The sequence below is a fragment of the Neopelma chrysocephalum genome, unplaced genomic scaffold (assembly GCF_003984885.1).
Source record: "Neopelma chrysocephalum unplaced genomic scaffold, ASM398488v2 Primary Assembly neopelma1_75, whole genome shotgun sequence".
Lineage (NCBI taxonomy): Eukaryota > Metazoa > Chordata > Aves > Passeriformes > Pipridae > Neopelma > Neopelma chrysocephalum.
Genome location: NW_020897736.1, coordinates 6,719,615 through 6,739,018, shown reverse-complemented (window position 1 = coordinate 6,739,018; position 19,404 = coordinate 6,719,615). Strand labels below are relative to the sequence as shown.

Here is a 19,404-nt window from a genome sequence, read left to right as displayed (position 1 = left end):
GTTTTGGGGCTAACCAAAACACAAATGTCATCATCTCTGTGGCAAATGTCCCCCGTGAGCAGGAAAATCAAGGGCAGCTTTATTATTCACATGGACATCTGGTGGGCCAGGGCTGAGGAGAGGGAGATCCAATGTGATACTCAGAGTGAGTAAGGTTTGTGCTTCCAAGACATCTATATGAAATCAGTGGGCTGTATAGGCTGGCAGCCTACACTTGGCATTTCCCATATTGTGCAGTGATATGACAGAAGCACAAACTTTAACCCTCCTCCCCCTCAACTTTTTTTATCCCACACACTGACTCACTCCTGACTATGCAGTGAGAAAGACAGTGGAGTTTGTGCATTGCTGGGTGGGTCCCTATGGCTGAAGGCACCACCTCAATGTCTTCCAAGGCCTCCATAAAATCAGGTCTGAGAGATAAGCAGTCTCAGGAAATCCTGCTGAACTTTCTCTCTGAGGAAAACCTCACTGCCAGAAAGGATGCTCTGATGGGAACACTGCATTCCCAAGCCAAATTGCCCTTGGTATCACCTCCCCTTCTCTGCCAGCTAATAAAACCCTAATTTTCTCAAAGGGAAGTCCAAGCAGAGTTTTGACTTTGAAAAATAAGTGCCAGCAATTACCTGATGTTTGATATGGCCATTTCTATTTGATATGCAATATTAAATAGAAAGTGTTTAAATATTACAGTAGCAGCATAAAAACTTACACTTGAGCACAAAGAATGGTGTCCAAATTATTCCTTTGTCATCTTCTGTAGGTATAATTTGAAGTAAGTCTTCCAGTAGTCTTAAGTCCTGATAGGCTGTCTTGTCCCAGCTCAAAACTTCTCTTAAGCTTATGAAGTAGTTTTCTGAATGCTGCACTGGGGTGGGTTTGTTTGTATTTTTTTCTTGGTGACCTACTGCAGTGGATACCAACCAAAGAATTTGCCAGGTTTCTTAAAAATATAACCTTGAAACTGTATTAGCAATCTGATGGTGAAATGTAGCCAGCCTATGCATATCTGTCCATCAAATGACACTGTAAGTGCCATGGTTAGGAATAAATGCAGATCTGCTTTTGAGAAATTGGGGGCATCCTTACTGCACACCACTCTGGTACATGGACCTGCCAGTTTATGCTGCAGGGACTCCCCTCCATTCCCTTCTATTTCAGATCTTCTGACAGGGCTAATTATGGTAGCAAGTGACTTGCATCAATGACATTCAGGGAACATGAGCATTTATGGGTTTGGGAGTTCTTGTGCTCTGCCCTGAATTTCAGATGCAGTTTGTCGGTTGTTGAAATGCACCTGCCTTCCGTGGCTGGACTGTCTTCATGCATCGTTTCAAACCAAAATAACTTGTCCTGTCTGCAAATTTTGCTTCTTCCAATGAAAGTGTGATGGTTTGCTATTTATGTATGTTTAGGAAAACTTCATTGTATATTCACTCTTTTTACTTTACTGCCAGTCTGTTGGATAACTAATAGTCTCAGAGATGTGCTCTGTTATAGACAGGGACTCTCTTAAGCTTCAGAAACAACACTGCTTTCCTAACCCTAAAAACTTAGCCTGGGAACTGGATGGAAGTTCTTTGCTACCTCATGAATCACCATCCTGGGAATGATTCCGCAATGGAACTTGGAACAGTCTAAAATTCAGGAGCCAGGAGACATCCTAGCTCCTCCACACACCCTGGCCTTACATATGGTGCTGCTGCATTGCTACTGGATATAAAAAGCCTACAGGATCTGTTTCAGTCAGGAAGCAGCTGGGACTGTGAATGCAGATGAGAAGTAGACTCAATTCACTCGAGTAAAACGAGGTCAATAGAAAACGAACATTATTTTCCTGTCTATAATTGCATTTTAAGTACATAATAAGTAGACGATGGTAACTATGTGCTAAAGAGTCCAACTGTTATTAATTGACTAAAATAGCTTTTGAAGGCTGTTCTGTTACGGATTTAACACAACATGGTGTTATACCATTGCACCAGGATGAGTTTGCAGTTAACAAAGTGTCTCTTCTCTGGGTCAGGCAGCTTTGAATTAACATGGTTTTCCACAACTCAGATAGTATCACTTGGTACTGTCACCTGCCTTTGCCCCACTGACCTCAATTGAGGGCCAATTGCAATATCAGCACCAAAATCCTGCTGTCTCCCATGTGAGCTGGAGGAATCTTTTCCAGTGGTTAATGTAAAGTTCAGCTGCTAGAAAGAAGCAGAGGTTAGTGGTTAGACATGACGAGCTGGGAGTATTGTGCCCAGCTGCTCTTTGTATTTCTTTACCCCAATGCCAAATCTCTGGTATAAAAATCTGTGTTGTTTCACCTCAGTCAAAAGCATTAAGAAACTTCCCCCTTGACAACCCAGAGCAGGTCTGGGAGTAACACAGGGAGACACTTTGAGTGACACTCTGAGACAGCACAGAGTCAGCCACACCAGCAAACTGCAGGGGCTCTGCCAGGAAGGGGAGAGTGATGGATGGTTTGGGATGGAGAGGTGGAAATAATCATTTATCCCAGGTCATCAGGGTGAGGGTAACCATGTCTGGCTCTGTCTTGGTAAATAGTGCATTGAGTTACAGAAGCATGGGGAGATGGGAATTGAGGTTTTCCTCTGTGGGCTCTTCAGGCCTGGGACTCCATCTGTTCTGGGCTTACATTTCGTGTCTCAGAGATGGGGAAAAAATAGGTATTTTCTTTGTAAGATGAGATAGGAAAATCAAGTCTGTTTTCTCTGTCTGTGCATGGAAGATACATAGACAGATGCTCCTAGTATTGGAAAAGTAGTTTTCTGTAGGGTCCTAGAATGAAAACATTATTTATCCTACCCTTGTCTAGAATGAAGGCTTTTGTTCTCCAGCCAGAGAATGAGTGCACTTCTGAAGTGTCTTGAAGTTGGCTGCAGTACAGGTTGCTCAATATTAATTAAAAAAAAATAATAACACCATAATCACCACGGCAATACCAGCCCAGTGTTTTATCCCACCTTTTTAAACGGACTAAATAAATCACTGACTTGATAATTTTCCATGAAGTAGCGTGGCAACCGCTTCAGTTCGCTGGCACTCACGCAGACAGCAGGGTCCTGGCGGAACTTGAACACCCACATTTGAAAAGGCAGCATCTCTGCATTTTGTCTTTTAATTGCAGAGCCTTAAATCACACAGCCCATCTAGCTCTAGGCTCTCTGTCTCAGCTGTATCTTATGTTAACCTGTTGTCAAAGCAAATTTGATTTGCAAATATACAAGAGCCGGGGTGATATTTTAATTTTAGATCACTTATCTGGATGCAATTTTCACATAAGGATTTAAGCACATGCCTGACTTTACATAGGTCCTCGGGGTGGCCCTGAGAATAAAGCACTAGGGACAAGATATATAATTGCATTCAGGTTCCTGAATTCTTGTAGACTTGAATAAGAACAGGGATTCCTAGGAAGGATTCAAGAACCAAACTATTCCTATGCCTCTGACTTTTAACCTAAGTCCAACTAATACTGTCAGATTTAAATTCGTGCCCCAAGTCTGTGCTTGGTTTGCTGGATGGCACCTAGAACAGACTGTACATTGCAGTCTCTGGACTGGATATGGTGCTTCTCCTCCCAGTCTCCACCTCTGTTTTTGAATATCAAGGCAGAAAATTGAAGCATTGCTAATTACAAGTTGGAAGGAACTTTTAAACTCTGAAAATTAATGTGTTTATCTGAAATCCTCCTTGGAATTCAGATTATTTCCTCATATCTCAAGAAAGACTAACCATCTCTTTCCTGTAGGTCAATGTGTATGAATTAATCTAAATCCATGTGACAAATTGTATGAGACTGAGCTGAACAAAAAAATCGTAAATCTATGCTGACCAGGCATATTTTCAAAAAAAAAAGGCTTAAAATAACCTGCTTAGTAAATGAATACAAAGCCTTTGACATCGTAGGTGCTTCAGACTAACATCCACAGAGCTGGTAAAATGGGAGTTTGTCATCCTGACTATTAAATGGAAGAAAGGTCAGAGAAATTAATTAAGCAAATATATAGCAAGCCTGACCTAGCAGTCATTAGAAACTCAAATCAATGGGTATTTGTCTTGCAGAACAAAACCATTACTGCTTACAGTAACATTAAAGAACTGCGGACTTGGATCAAGTAGATAGAAATCTATTTTGGAAGGTTTTTCTTCCTAGCACAGGACCTTTTCAAGAGCATTTAACTGGACTTTTCCATTTTGGAACTGAATGGTGAATTCTATCCCACAATGACCGAGACCACAGCCTCATATAACCCCTTCAGTAGCATTTTCCCTAAACAAGAGCCAGTTTGTCAGCCTCTGACCTTATTACTATGAAAGCCAGAGTTCACATACCAAAAAGAGAACTCCCCAGGATAAACCTTTGGTCAGAGTTGCAACAAGTTCTGTTTTAAGTTTCAAACTCCAGTGATATTAGTAAATGACAAAACCAGCCTTAGCTCCTGAGATGTGCTGAAGTTCATGAATGGCAGCTCTTTCACTGCCAGAACTCAGAAGCTGGAGTTCCACATTCTTATTTGGGAGACATGCAATAAATAATATCAATACCAATGGACTTGCATATGCATTTTCAGCCTTATTTTGCATCTTGGTGAGATGTTGCTGCCAGTTTTGATCATGTAGGATCGTGTCTATGGTGTCTCTGAACCCTTTTCAAGAATGGCAGTCATCTCCAGGCTCCTGAAAGAGCAGAGTATCCTGCTTTTATTGCTCATTCTATCTCAGGCTGCTCTTAGGTCAGTGAATGATTTCTCTGTGTATTTAACAGGACACAACATTGGTAACTGCCATTAGATGTTTGAAGTGCTAATCTTTTAAGAAGAAAAACTATTTAGCTTTCAGATTCATTTGCTTATACCCTAAATGTTGCAGGACTCTAACTGTAGATATAGTTCACCAAATGCTGGATTTGGTGACAATAATGCAATCTGGGAGTGTTTCACTGGAAGCACTGAGCAGTAACTGGGAACAAAACTTCTCCCTGGTTGATGTGGTTCAGCTGTAGATAGATAAGCACTATGTGCTTTGGACATTCCCTTTGCATTCTGCTTCAGTGGTTCCCTTCCTGTTATTTTGATTTATTTTTTTTTTCTGGCATAAACTTAACATAAGACAGTGCTGTGCAAACTTGATAACCTCAAGGAATTATTTGGGACACAGTGATCTAGGCATAATTCTGTCCTCATCTATCCCCATAAACAACAAAGTCCATAAATCACCTTCCATCTGCTTTGGCATGCAGTGGCACTCAGGAAAATGCAATGCAGAGCTCTCCATCATGTAAATGTAGGCTGGGACCCTGTGGCCAGTTAAGTCAGCAACATGAAGGCTTGCTTCCAAACAGCAAGCAGAGAAAACCACAAGAGGAAATCTTGATTCCTCCTTCATTTCTTATTATTATTTTCGTGTATATAAAAAAACCCCAAACAAATCAAATCACACATAACAGTGCACGCACATACTAGAGCATCTATCTATTGATCTGCCTCTACCTTAAAACCATCCTTTTCCTCTTTTGACACCCTCTGAGGCTGGTGAATTTTATGAATCCCAGCTTTTTTGGGGGGGGAGGGTGGAGAGGGGGTGGTGGTGGTGTGGGGTTTTTAAGAGAAAAATCTTTTTAAGGGTTTGACTCTGGATACCTAAGCGATTCTCCATTCTGTCCAGAAAGTTTAAAGTTAAAACTATAATATTTGGCTGTTAATGCAGCAAATTAGGTGAGCAGGGTGTTGTACTGCTGCGATTTGAGCACTTTGGAACCGCTGAGGCATGTTAAAATACTTTGATATCATTTGATGAATAATAAATGTATTTATTATTGCTATGCCACTCAAGCAGGGAAAACAACATCAGCTTGCATGGAAATACATCAGCAACTGCTATGCAGCAAAGAGAAGTTGATTATATACAAATCTTTCCTGTGGCTGGCTTAGAAGTGTTTTCTTGAGTGCCTTTTGCTCATCATTTCTTCCTCTTTGCAAAGGAGAATTGTGGTTTTCCCTCTTTGCATGCACTTGCACTTCCTTGCCTTTTTTACTTCCAGCAACTGGAAACTATTCCTTCATCCTTCTTTTCTGTAACCTGGTGAAAAAGTGCTTTTATTCCTTCACAATTTCCTTTTCTAAACAGCAGTCAGTAAGGACTTTATGGAGCAGCGATTTTCGCAGCACCCTTTCAGTGTCCCTGTAGTTGTTCTGCTGTACAAGCAAATGCAGCGTATTTTGAGAAGGATCAAAATTACTCCAGGTTTTCTGCTCTGTGCTTATGCTAGTGTTTTAAACGTAGCTTCTCAGAAAGTTACTGAGATCTAAAAGTACATAAAAAAGAGATATATGGAATTATCTTCTCCATTTTGATGTGATTGTTATTCATTCAAACATATTCTCACCTGCTAAACGTGTTTTTTTACAAGACCTTTACTAGTTATTTAACACCCTGCTTGCCAATCTGTTTATGGGCTCAATAAGTGACATGTTAATCAAATACAAGTTTATATTAGCCAGAGCTGTGGAGGGAAATAAAGGAAAGTGCTAATACAACCAGAAGAAACTATAAGAATAGAAATCAAAATTTTTGCCAAGAAAGTCTGTTCAGAACTAGAATTCATCCGTTGTACTTAGTTCTTTAAATCAGGGGCAAACTCATTAAGATAATCTTACAAGGAGATTAAATGAAAAAAGAAAAGCAATAGCCCATGTTATATCAGAAAAGTAAAAAAAAATTGTAGTAACTTGATGGTCTTCCTCCTTTTTCCTCTGATATGAGCTGTAGTTAGAACACTGATTTTTTTTATTTCATGATAGTACAAATATGGGAGATCCTGGTTAAGAAAGCTTAATTCTGATTTCACTTATGTTAGTAAGTAGTGGATCAGACCTTGCTTTCCTCATGTTTGGTCTTCTAATATTATTCCTTATTTTAAAATTCTCTTTGATTTGGCTTTCAAGGTAAAGAATATGCTCAACAGCAGCAGTGACATGGCACTAACATGCACTCTGGAGGACTGGCATAGGCATTTGAAGCCTTGTTTGCAGCTGCTCCTGTTTTTTCATCTCTCTTACAGCAGCATTCAGCAAAAATCCATTCTTGTAGACAGAAATGCTTTAATAATGGAGGAAAAACAAAAGTTTAGAATAGAAAGCTGTTGTTTGCTGCTATGAAGTAAGGTGGGAGATTAAATAATAGATCATGCACAGGAAAGGTTGAAAATTAATCTAATCACTCAAAAATGCTGAAGGAACAGCCGGTCTTATTTTCCCCTGCTGGTTACTACTCTGTTTTATGGCTTAAACTGCTCTAAAAAATGCTGACTTTCTCTATGCCATAGAACCTCCAAATATTTCAGAAAAGTGCTATTGGGCAGTTGTGTAATAAAATTAATGTCAGCTTGCAATCATATATCCTGCTGTTGTCCAAAATCCTCTTCTCTCAGGACACCCAATGAATTTAATAGAGCTGGGGAAGAAATTTTTCTTTTCCTGATCAATCTTATCACATTTTCCAGATATTCAATGGGTGGGACACTTTGTTGGATCATATGATGAAGAGAGGAAAGAACAAGGAAAATGTTGTGGTCAAAGAGCTGGGACTCTGGTGGTTTAGAAGAATTCCCTCCAACACAGCACTTTTCTCCCTGAGGAATAGGACACCTTGGTGGTACTGCTCTAACTCCAGAGTAAAGCAATCCTGGTTTTCTTGCAGAAAACAGATTTGAAATAACATATCAACTGTATTTGGTTATTGCCCATGATCTTTGCCCAGAGAAACAGAGATGGCAAAGTCCTTTGAGAGGTTCCCAGGGCTTCTCTGCCTCTTCCTCCCCATTTCTGAGAAGGAGTTACCTGGAGTTATCACCTGTTGTGTGATTTTTCAGCTGAGGTTCTGTAACACCATCTACCTTGCAGTTGAAAAGATGCTTTCAGCTGATGCTGAGCCATTTGAGGAGCTCTATGTGCCTCCAAACAAGGCCACTTGGCCCATCTCAAATCTGGCCACTTCACTAACCCGGACATGCACAGACTCTGTGTCCTCCAGACGTGCCGTTCCTGTGCTTGCCACTGATTAATGTCCAGGATCTCCTTAGAACAGACCTAACCATGGTGTAAACTATTTACTAGTATGAGCAGATGTGACTTGCAAGTGGAGGAAGAAAGAAAGTGTTGAAAGTAACAGGGTTTTTTTTAAAGGAATAAAAAACAGTAGGTGAGGCAGCACAAATTCCCGTAGTTTATTGTTTTTTCTCTCTTTGCAGGGTGACTTGCTCCATTGCCTCCTATTATGTTTACTAATGGGTAGCTTAAATTGTCAGTTAAGCTACCTCTCAATATAGCCAGAGGTTTTAAAGTAGGAACATAAGGAGATTACAGGAACAAATTGTCAGGAGAAAAGAAAGCTAAAGACAACGGTTCTGATCCTTACGCAAATAAGGAAACAAGACTTTCTTTACACAGAGTATCCCATTCTTAGCAAATCCAACAGATAAAATTCTGCTAAAGTGCCAGTGTTATTTCCTCCTCTGATATTAATTTTAAAAAACTGCTGCAGGCATGGATGTTTTGCAGATGCTTGCTTAAGATACAAACATGTAAATAAGAAAATACAATATTTTCCTTGCTGGGAGATGGAAAATCACTTGGAAAATTCTTCTGCGCTGTGTCCAAAATATCAGCAAAGCATTTGTGTACTTCAGTGTCCCAAGGCAATGTTCTGAGTATGATGCCAACCATCATTGATTTTCATTTCGGAATGATTCCTTAGAAAAACTATTTTGGTTTGAACAACCAAAAGAAGGCATGAATTATTCCCTTTCTCAACATTTCCATGTGCTCCTTCTCTGACAACTACCCACATAAAAGCTTTATCTTTGGGGGGTGAGTACTAGGGCATGCAGAAAATCACAGGTTAGTACAAAAATGGTGGAGTGGATTTTTTGGCATGTGTGTGTTTTCTGACAGCCTCTAACACTTCCCCCACCCACACTGGTGGTCACTTAATCCCTACACCTGAGAAGGGTGGGCTTCAAGACCACCACAAGTTCAGCTGGCTCAGTTAGACCTGGGATTACCCCTTTGTGACATTAAAATGTCAATAATGTATGCACCAACCTTGCCAAATCTCTCTCTGTCCTCTGCTTAGAAAGCGTTGACTCCACAAAACCTCCTTTTAGATGCCAAATTCATTTATTTCAACTCCTGTTCTGGAATCGGCTTCCAAACAGACTCCACAGCAGTTTGCTACAGCACTTGTTTCCAGTTGGCCAAGTTTGAAGTGCACTGGGAAGGCTCATGTTTCCTGAAGATGAAAAAGTTTCTCTTTACTTCATTCACCTGAAAAAGTGGCTTTCAAAGCTGTGTTAGAGCTATTTCTAGCAAAGTTCATGTTGATGTGTTTCAGTTATTGCTATCACATAACACATAACTGCAGTGGCCATAACTGCAGATGGGGTAGGGAACTTTTTATTAGCAAATTACTTCCAATATAGTAGGGTTATATTGCCAACACAGCAAGCAACCAAGGTCATGTATCTTTAGAATTTACCTCTTGTCGTCTGAGGCAGAGTAATAGACTGCTTATGAGCTCTCAGTCCATCTCAGAAAACCAAATAAGTTTAAATCACTAAATCCCAGAGTTCATAAAAAAAGCTCAGCCTAGGTTGGTTGCAAATGTGGGTCCCTTACACAGCCAGTCTGTCACATTCAGTTTTAAACTAAATCCTGTGATTTTAACTAAGAAGAAATCAGTGTGGTTCTCTGTTGCCAAACTGCCCAGTGAAGTCTCTGGAGCACATAGAAATGATTTTGAGGGTGGCATGTTTACATACTTTAAATTTGAATCCCTGGGGCCAGGTTGCTATGATAACAATGGTACCTGTGGTGTAGATAAATGGTGAGTCTGATCCTTCATATTTGCAAGTGATGGGAAGGCTGATAAGTTCCACCTACACACGTACAGCATGTCCAGATGTTTGAAACCCAGGGAAGTATCATGGAACAATTTGTTCCATGCCCAGTACATGGATACTTCAGCATTAACCACAAGGAAAAACAAAAAAAAAGAAGCCTAACAGACAGTTGAGGTGTTTTCTTATGAACAGTGTCTGCTTGATTAAATATCACCTGAAAACATAACATCACTTTTAAAGCTAGATCCCAGCGGCAGGGGAAGCAGAAGAAAGCTGTTCTGTTGAGTCAGACAGCAGGTTTTGGTGCAATCTCTGCTGTATTTAATCTGTACTTCCCTTGCCCACGGGCTGGGGCAGAGAGCAGTGCTCCTAAGGTACTATTGCTTCAGGTGTACAAGCTCCAGGAGGGAAGTTCAGAGTATTGAAAACAAAAGAGGAATAGAAAAGCTCTGAGTGTTCTTTGTTTCATGAGAAACTTAGTCTATTCTTTTCATAATGTGGACAAATGCTACAAAAAAATGGTGTTGTTTGTGGGCTCCAGTGGCTCTCAAATCCTTCTCAGTTGCCTGTTTAGTGGGCAGCTGGTGGAAACCCCAAAGATGAACCCTAAGGTTTGTGTACACAACTATATATTAAATGCCCTCTCTGTATTTTACTTTTATTCAACCCCTTACTCTTACAGCCAGTGATGGTTTCTGTATGAATTGTGCTTCTTAACAGCCAGACAGTGTCCTTTTGAATCAGTCATGGTGTCATGGGGTAGTTTTGGAGACAAATACTGATATCAGCCATTCCCTGACTCATTGCTGTGCAAGTCTGCCCAGAAAGCTTGAAATGAAGTGGTGTGTGAATATTCCCCTTCCTGTGGCTGCTGCTGAAATGCTCAGCTGCTTCGTCAAGACAGACAGGTGTATTCAGCTGGGACCCATTCAGGTGACACGCTGCTTTTTCTCTTAGATTAAAGACAATAAATGCTTTAGCACTAAATACAGTTTAAGGAAGCTTCATGTGGATATATGCTTCTTGCATTTTCCTTCCAAATCGTGACTTACTGGGGTTTTTTGGGGGTTTTGCTTCTTTTAGAGAACCTGTTTCATTTGTATGCACTTAGTATTTCTTACCAAAATCTCAGGTTTACAGGGATTATATAAAGTAAATGCTTAAAAAAAACCAAACCCACATACATTCCCTTGCTGCTTTTCTCTACATTTTGAGATCTAAGGATGTCTAAAGGGCTTTTTAAATCAAATCCCAGGCTATAGAGTACTATACAAAACACCCTCCGTAAGCACAGTATTTCTTCATAAGAAAAGTTATTCCATCTACTTAAATTCCATCTGTAACCAGATTTTATTTGTGCCTGTATTATGCTTTCATTTGTCTTCTAACATATTATTTCCTTTGCTCTACACATAATTTAAATCAGAACACTATTAGGAAACAACAGGATGGTACATAAGTTAATTGTCTACAACAATCCCATTATGAATCTTTAATGTATGTGCAAGGACTTGAGCAAATAAAGGCCCTGAGGAGAGCTGGGTGTTTGCACAGTGGGAGCTGCTCACCATGGACAGGGTTTGCAAGGTCACGACCTCCTGCACTTCTTTTTTCCTGCAGCAGAACTTTTGCAAATGCCAAGTGGCTGTAGATTACCAAAAATACTGTCAACATACCTTCCATAGAAGTCTCTTAGGTTCTGATGCAAAGTCAGTGGGAGTCTCCTCATTGCCTTCCACAGATTTGGCATCAACACCCAAAGCAGAAGGCAACTGGAGAAAAACTCCTTTACAGGTGCAATTATGGGTTCTTTTTTTTGTTGTTTTGTTTTTTAACTTCCTATTAGCAACCTGTTCCCCATTCTCCAGGCAATTCTTAAAAGAGTTCATTACTAAGATCTGACAGGAAGCGAAAGCAGGTGTTTTCAAACAGGAGAATCTGCTTCTTCCCAGAAAATACCCATGGTGAACATGGAGATGAGAACTGTAAAGGCTGTAACGGTGTGACAGAGTCTGAATGGGAGAGAATAAAATGCGAGTCATCTTCAGTGTGCTGACCAAATACAGCACATGAAAAGAGCAAGGAGAGATCTTTCTGAATACTTTTGCAGCTGAACAAGGATCGGATCAGCTTTATTTGTGTATTTTCTTTCTGACTGCCTTTTGTTTGCAACTTGCAAAACTGCAGTGATGATATCGTGAACTCAGAGGCAGAATATAATCCAGAAAACACTATTTTCTGGTGGTTTGCTGATGCAGACAGTAGAAAATCTCTCAATTTGTCTTCCTAGGAAACATTTCCACTGGCTGTAAGACACAAAGATGGGCATGTAAAATTGTAAACAAACAACAAAAAAGAAAGCAATGTTTTGTAAAATTGTGATTCTCTATATAGGGGTTATCTAACTTTTAGCCATGTGTGATTTTCATATGCAGTGATGCTTTTGAAGCTCTGGTGAGATTACTGTGCAAGGATATAAAATTCCTTTTTCCAAAATGCTCTTATATGCTTCTAGATGAAATTTTTGAAGCATAAATCCTAAAGAGTCCCCCAAAATAGAAGACAAAATGAATGCAAGGTTTATTTTTTTCACAGTTCAGTCTTTTTGATTTGGTTTATTTGAGCTTCATGACTTTGAGTAGTTATGATTTGTTATTATTTGGACTTCTAATAATGGGAGATGCTTTCCTGACAAATCTTGCTGACAAAAATTGGCTCCTTCTGTGTTGAGAGCTAAGATTTCCTCTTCTTTTCAGTGCCGCTGTTTTTTGAAGTCTTTGATGTGGCTTCTGGTTCTCACCAGGATTTCCAAAAATCACTTCTCTGGAAGTGTTCAAAGCCAGGTTGGATGGAGCTTTGAGCAACCTGGTCTAGTGGAAGGTGACCCTGCATGTGGCAGGAAGGGGCATTAAGGCCCCTTTCATCCCAAACCATTCTGTGATTCTAGGATGGATCTCCTCCTAGCTGAGCGATGTTCAGACTGAGGGTGAATTCTAAACTAAACTGGTGAAAATCCAGAAAAATTCTGCAACATGTGGTGTGTTATGGTTATTTGGTAAGAAGTCATAGATATATTGGTGATGCTGACAAAGGGAGTGGGAACTTGAATTTGAATATGGAAACAAAATCGGATGGTGACATCAGCTACTTTAGACTGGTTTATAATACAAACTGAATGTGTGATGCAGCACATTTTCCAGTAATCATGAAATCAATCAGACAGGGTAGGGAGAGAAATGGGAGGCTTCTCCACCAGATAATTTAAATTTGCTTGAGCGTGGGGTTCTTTACAGCCATCAGCACTGATTGAAAGTCTAAAGTAAAGCTTTGAAGGAAAACCTGTGATTTATGATAAAAAGAAATACGTAATTCTGTGTTTCTAGCAGAAGAAATGTGAGCATCTGTGTTTTCAACAACTTTCTGTCTCATTTCCTCATCTTTCCCTCTGAACAAAGTACCGACTGACACTGGGGATGTGATGTTCTTCCTGTCTAGGAATCCCTCTGGCTGACTACTATGAATTCAGAGTATCCATGGATAGGACCCCCAGGGGTTTTGTCTGCCCAGAGCTGGACAAAATAGATTTGAAACTCAAATGCCAAAATAATGCTGAGAAAAGGTGTGTGTCTCTGCAGCCATTGTTTAAGTACACTCTTGTTTAGTTCACGTTGTTTCCTTTGTATTTGCATTCAAAACGAACGAAAACATTAATAAATGTTCTGTGAACTAACTCCTGAAGATTCAGAGCTGAGCAAATGGCATTTGGAGTTTCTTCTAGATGTTTCAGTGAAAATCAGATATCTGATTTATAGTTTGTTACTGATGATCAAGTTTGTTAGAATACATATTTTCATAGCCTTATTTTAAAGTTCAATGCATTGAATTATTCTCCAAAAAGCCAGATGCCAGAATTCTTGCCTAAAGCTTTAAGAAACAGATACAGGAGGTGGTGGAATTACAAAGCAGTTCTTCTGTGTCTTCTGGAGGTCGACTGCCTTACCAGGTGCACTTTGAAGGTTCCTTGCAAACCATAGAGTGTGATCTTTCTGATTCTGCTCAGTTTTTGGGTGCATATCTACACCTTTCAAGCAACACTTGAAAAAGGCAGGTACGTTGTTTTTTGCTCCTGTTTAAAACAACAGCTCAGGCAGCAGGCTTTAGGAAGTTCTCAATCTTAGTCCTTTAATCCTCCTTGAATACTATCGCACTGCTGCTTTACTCACAGTGGGTTCTGGGGTTTGTGTGGGTGTGGAAAGTGAAGTGAGTCATTGTGGCAAAAGAAATATCCTGAATTGTAGCTATTACAGAGTATTAAGCAATTGCCCTTGGTAAGAAGTGATAGTAGAAAATAATAGCATATTCATTTTGTTGTTAAAAATGGACTGTCTAACCATATATCTGAAAATCTCAATTAAAGTCAATCTTGATGCTCACAGCAGATAAGTATAATGAAGATTCTAAGAGATCTGCTTTCATACATATGAATAAAATAATTACTATGCAGCATATCTAAGTAGTTGGCGCCATCAGAAAGTCTACCCTTGAACAACAAGAAAGGAAGAAAATGTCCTTTATTTTGTAGTCAGAAAGAAAGTCTTGACTATGTATGTGGCACATTTTGCACGTCACTAGCTGTAAGATATATTTCTTTATAAACATGACAGCTCTACTAAGGATGGTACAAATATTCCCTGCTCTTGTACAAACACAGCTAAACTTATCTCTTTGAGAATGTGCCGAATGTCGTATCTTTTAATGTAACACCGTCTGCGCCGCTGGTTCCTGGTGCAACTATGACACACGTTTTCACTGTGCTTTGAAATTATGCAGCGTGTTTATCCACCCACTGTATATTCTTTTATGCAGTTTTGTACGGGAAGTTTTGTCTCTTGTACTTGAATGACACGATGGTGCAGTCGTGTTTCATACTGTCAGGGAATGTTGTCAGTGCTTCTACGCGTCAAAAACTGGTAGAAATACAGTGATGCAAATTAAAGTAGTTGAGGTGACTACAAATGTTAAGCAACTGCTCTTCATTAATTAAATTGACTTGCCACTCATTACTGGCAATGTAGGAAAAAATTAGTAAACTTCCCTCTGTGTGTATCTCTCCGAGGTTGCAATGCAATAAAATGAACTTGACTTCTAAGGAAAAGCTCCTGCCAGTGTTACTTACAGACAAGATGAAGAAGTGAAAATGTTTGTTTACCAATATACTTACTCTAGACTGGGAAATTAGATTTTATTCCTAATGTGCTCCATTTTACATTTGACATGAACAATAATATTTAGCAAATAATTCTGAGGTTCCAGTTCAGGAAACACATTCTGATTAGAGACTCAGAATTGCATGAAGGCATAAAACCAGCCATAATCTTTCTTTTTGTCTGGTGATTCTCATTATAAATCCAATGTTTTTCCAACATCCAACTCTTATTTGCATTTCTTTTCCTCCCCCGCTTTTTTTCCTCAGAGAAAATAATTTGAAAACAGTAGCTTGTCAAATTACTGGAATTAGTTTACCTGAAAATATCTGATGATAATGTCATCAAAACTGTGTGTTCTGAGCATATTCTAGTTACAGGTAAAATCCCTGCTCTTTCCTCATGGCAGATAAACCAACACTAGGTTAATAATGCTCAGTCAGAGATATCTTATAATAAATCCTCCTATGTTCTAAATTCATTACTGGCTTTGCTGGATATCTAGATGGAGAAAACAGGAACAGATGAGACACACCCAGATTGTGAATCTGTGACTGGAAAAACTGCACTAATCCTAGGTTCAGGTCCTTGAAGGAGAGCAACTGTAACACCTACTAAATGCCCATAAACAGTCAGGGAGAAGTTGGGATTGGAGAAAAAAGGAAGAGGGGAGCAGATCAGATTGAGATGTGATTCTCCCTCCTTGTAGATTTGTCCATCTTCAAAGTTGTACAGCTAATGAAGAATAATTATCGCTTATTAATTGCTCATTAGCTTAACAATTGCAACTCAATAGCACTATATGTCACAAGGCTTCTCTTAGGCAAAAAGAAGAAAATTCTCTTGACCGCAGCATCAGAGGAAACAGCTCTTAGCAGCACCTGAGCATCAGTCCCGAGGAGAAAAGACTCCAAGACATGCATGTTGCACAGGAGTGAAAGGGTGCCAGAACTTCCAGGGTACCTCTTGGTATCATTATCTGTGCCTGGGACTCAACACTACACACATCTTCAGCAGCATGTCTGCAAAAACTCTTCCAGCAGAAACTGAACTTCATTTGTCTAATTGCTGAGAATTACCCCTTCAAATATAGTGACACCACAAATTTTGCTCAAAGCTAAAATGACAGATGTATCAGAGGAATTTTTTTTCTTCATTATGTTAAGACTTTCTATAAGTTTCCCAATAGTTTACAATAACTGAATAAACCCCAACTTTTAAACAAGAATTGAGTTGGAAAATCAAAGACTACTTTCATTAGTGCTCCTTTACAGGAGACTGATGGCTATTTTATGTTGACATTTGACTGAACAGCAAGAAAAGGATCCCTAACTTTTGGCAGTTGCATGTTCTGCTCTCTTAAAAATTTAGCATACATTGCCTTAAAGAGTTAAACATGCTTGAAGCCCAAAATGGCAGTGAGGCTCAAGGCAGGCAGTTATCCTAAAGCCAGAGCCTCATAAGTCACCGAGGAAGCTGTATCAAGAAACCAGAGGAGTGAAGCTTGGTATTAGTCCCTAAACAACAGAACAAAAACTCCATGGTTAAATTTGCTTTAAATGCTGCAGTTTCTTCCAAAGGCCTGCAATTACTGCTCAAATGCTAATTTTGCAAACACTTTCAAACTATGTAAAAATCCCTCTTCATATAAACCAAACTTTAAATCATGCTTTCCCTCTCCTACTCAGTACAAACAGAAAGCTGCTGCTGCAGAGTACAGAAACAGAACATCTGAATCTGAAGAAAGCCACAGCTATGCTATGATAAAGTACTGCTTACAAACATTTCTCTACCAAAAAAGCATCTGCAATTTCAGACCACAGTGAACAATTTACCACAAACTAGAAATTAGCCATATGTGCTGAAGTGAAATAAAAGTATTATCCATCACTGAGGCACTCGTGCACATAGTTTCAATGTACAATTTATCATTATCCAAAGGCACAGCCCCTGTAAATCCAGCATTAGAGTACCAGTACAGAAAATAGTTTGCACCCAAGCACAGGAAGCATGCTGCATGATTCAGAGGGAGAACACAAATGTCCGCTGACATTAAGTTATTAAGCACCATCTCTGATCAAACACTGTCAAACATGACTATAGAAAAAACCTACAAAGAGAGCAGTATTAGTTCAGCACAGGACACACAAGCAAGTGCTCCCCTGCAACACCCACACATGCACACAAAGCAAACCATACAGTCCCTGCCACTGCATATTGACTCGATCCCTTCACTTCATTTAAAAACAACAACAACAAAAAATCATGCAGCCCTGACACTGCTCCCGGACTGGAGGTTGTCTCTCTCCCAGCAGAAGCTGCAAGGTTTCAGCTCCTGATTAGCCCAGGGAACCGGTGCCTGCTGCAATATCCCAGTCACTTACTGCATTGCTTTTCAGCGGAGCGAAAGTGGCTGCTCTTCCCGGGCACACATGGCTCGCTCAGCCGGAGGGTTCTCTATTCAGCACAATTCAGCTCCAAAGTCTCTGCATGTGGAGGGGAATTGCCTGTGCTCTGTACTGGGGGTTTCTGGCTGCAGTGGCTGCTCACCCTATCCATTGCCTCTGGTGTATGCTAAGTAAGCAATCCCCTGGGTCTTCATAACGAAAGGATGAAGAGTCACAGCTTTCGAGAGCAGATAAGGTGTTCTGCCGAGAGCCTCTGTGCTTCCATGGCATTTTAAAGGCAAAGGGGCTGGGGATGCTTCATCTTGCTTTACAGTTCTTTATCGAGCAAGTTGTCGTATTCTGTAACTTACAGTCAAATTTGCAGCTGAACTCTAATTTTTTTGTTTCAGAAAGAGCTCAAGTTAGCATTACAAATTCAAGCCAATGCATTTTTTAAATGCTGAGGAGCACTCTTTCAAATGAACTAAATCTTCTGTTTTTCAGAAGTACAAGTGAAGGGGAGGGGTTTCCTAGCTCTGAAACGGACTGTACCAGCCCTGCTGGATACAGTCAAAAAGTAGTAGCCTAAAACTTCACAGATTTAACATCCCAGATTTAACAGGCTCAAAGCATTGCTCTAGTCTTGAAGGAGGGACTGTCACCCTTGTCCACTGTCTGCAGAGTGTCTGACACTGTATGGGGGGTCCTGCCTGCAGACAAGGTAGAAATAATGAGCAGCAATAATAAGGAGGCAGAATGAGCAAGAGTCACAGTGAATAATTTCTCATTAGGGATCCTAATCTTTCACTGCACGGAGGTGTTTGACTCTGTGCCTTTGGGAAGCAGTGGGGGAATTGCACTTGCTTTCCCTGTAACCGGCTGGAGTGAGGTGTAGGACGGGCAGATTTGTGAAGCTGAACTGCCGCCCTCTACCACCCTGACCTTCAAAGGGACTCACAGGAGAAAAGCCCCATTCTGGGGCTGTGCTTACCTGTTCCCCAGGCCTGCTAATGCTGATTGTGCCTAACCATGCATGGCAAGCCTGTGAAAACAAATACATTGCAGTCCTGCGGGCAAAAGTGAGATACTTTCTCCACTTAGGCACCCCCAATGGGTAACACAGCAGTCATTACTAAACATTTCTGAAGAATTAGGTGCTGTGTAAGGTGTCGATTAGGGCCCCCAGGGTTCTTGGGCAGGGGAAATTTTCTCTGCCACTGAAGGTAGCTTTAGACATCATGAGAACAGCAGCAGCCTCGAGTTGGTGAGAGAAGGTTTTACCCCTTTAGCAATGGCTTTGAGCTTCCCCAGTGGCTGATTATCCTTTCAGATAGCACGGGGAAATCCCAGCCACCAAAACAGTGTGGATAATAAATTTTGCAGGACTATTAATTGGATCCTTTAGAAAAAGGGCAGTCAAGGACAGACATCTAGAAAGAGGCCATCATGTCTTTTTTCCTTTGGAAAGTGTTTTATTACCTGGAATTTCTGTACAAATGCAGCTTTCTACAACACCCCTCAGCGTCGTTTGTCCTGTACCTATTGTTTACTGTGCTGTAACTTCTCCCTGTGAAAATGCCAAAGATGCTTAGTCTTCCTGCCTGACAGATGTTACTGGAAAGGTGCTGCTTTGCACTTTCCCAAAAATAACACCTCAGAAGAGAGGGGAAACCAGCACATATTGGTGTCAGTGCCCATGGGTTCCGAAGATTTGTGAAGACATTCCCGTAGTAGAAAAACTGACCTTTTTTTTCTCACCCTTGTGCTCACAACAGTGTTTAGCACCTCAAGGTAACAAATTTGTTGAGTCATAGAAAGTAAGAACCAACAAAGCTGTCTTGAATTTCAAGTTTCTTTTATATAGTAATTATGTATTATGTGCGCATCTTAACTT

General features: G+C 40.3%; 1 protein-coding gene across 2 annotated transcripts in view; it reads right to left on the bottom strand.

Annotated features, from left to right (window-relative positions):
- The window catches only part of CTXND1 (cortexin domain containing 1), a 31,021-nt gene extending 13,027 nt beyond the window's left edge, over positions 1-17,994 (bottom strand). For both annotated transcript variants that reach the window (XM_027688724.1, XM_027688725.1), the window contains exon 1: positions 17,508-17,994. The gene's annotated coding sequence lies outside the window, so the exon portion shown is untranslated. The remainder of the gene's footprint in view (positions 1-17,507) is intronic.
- Positions 17,995-19,404: the final 1,410 nt, after the last annotated feature.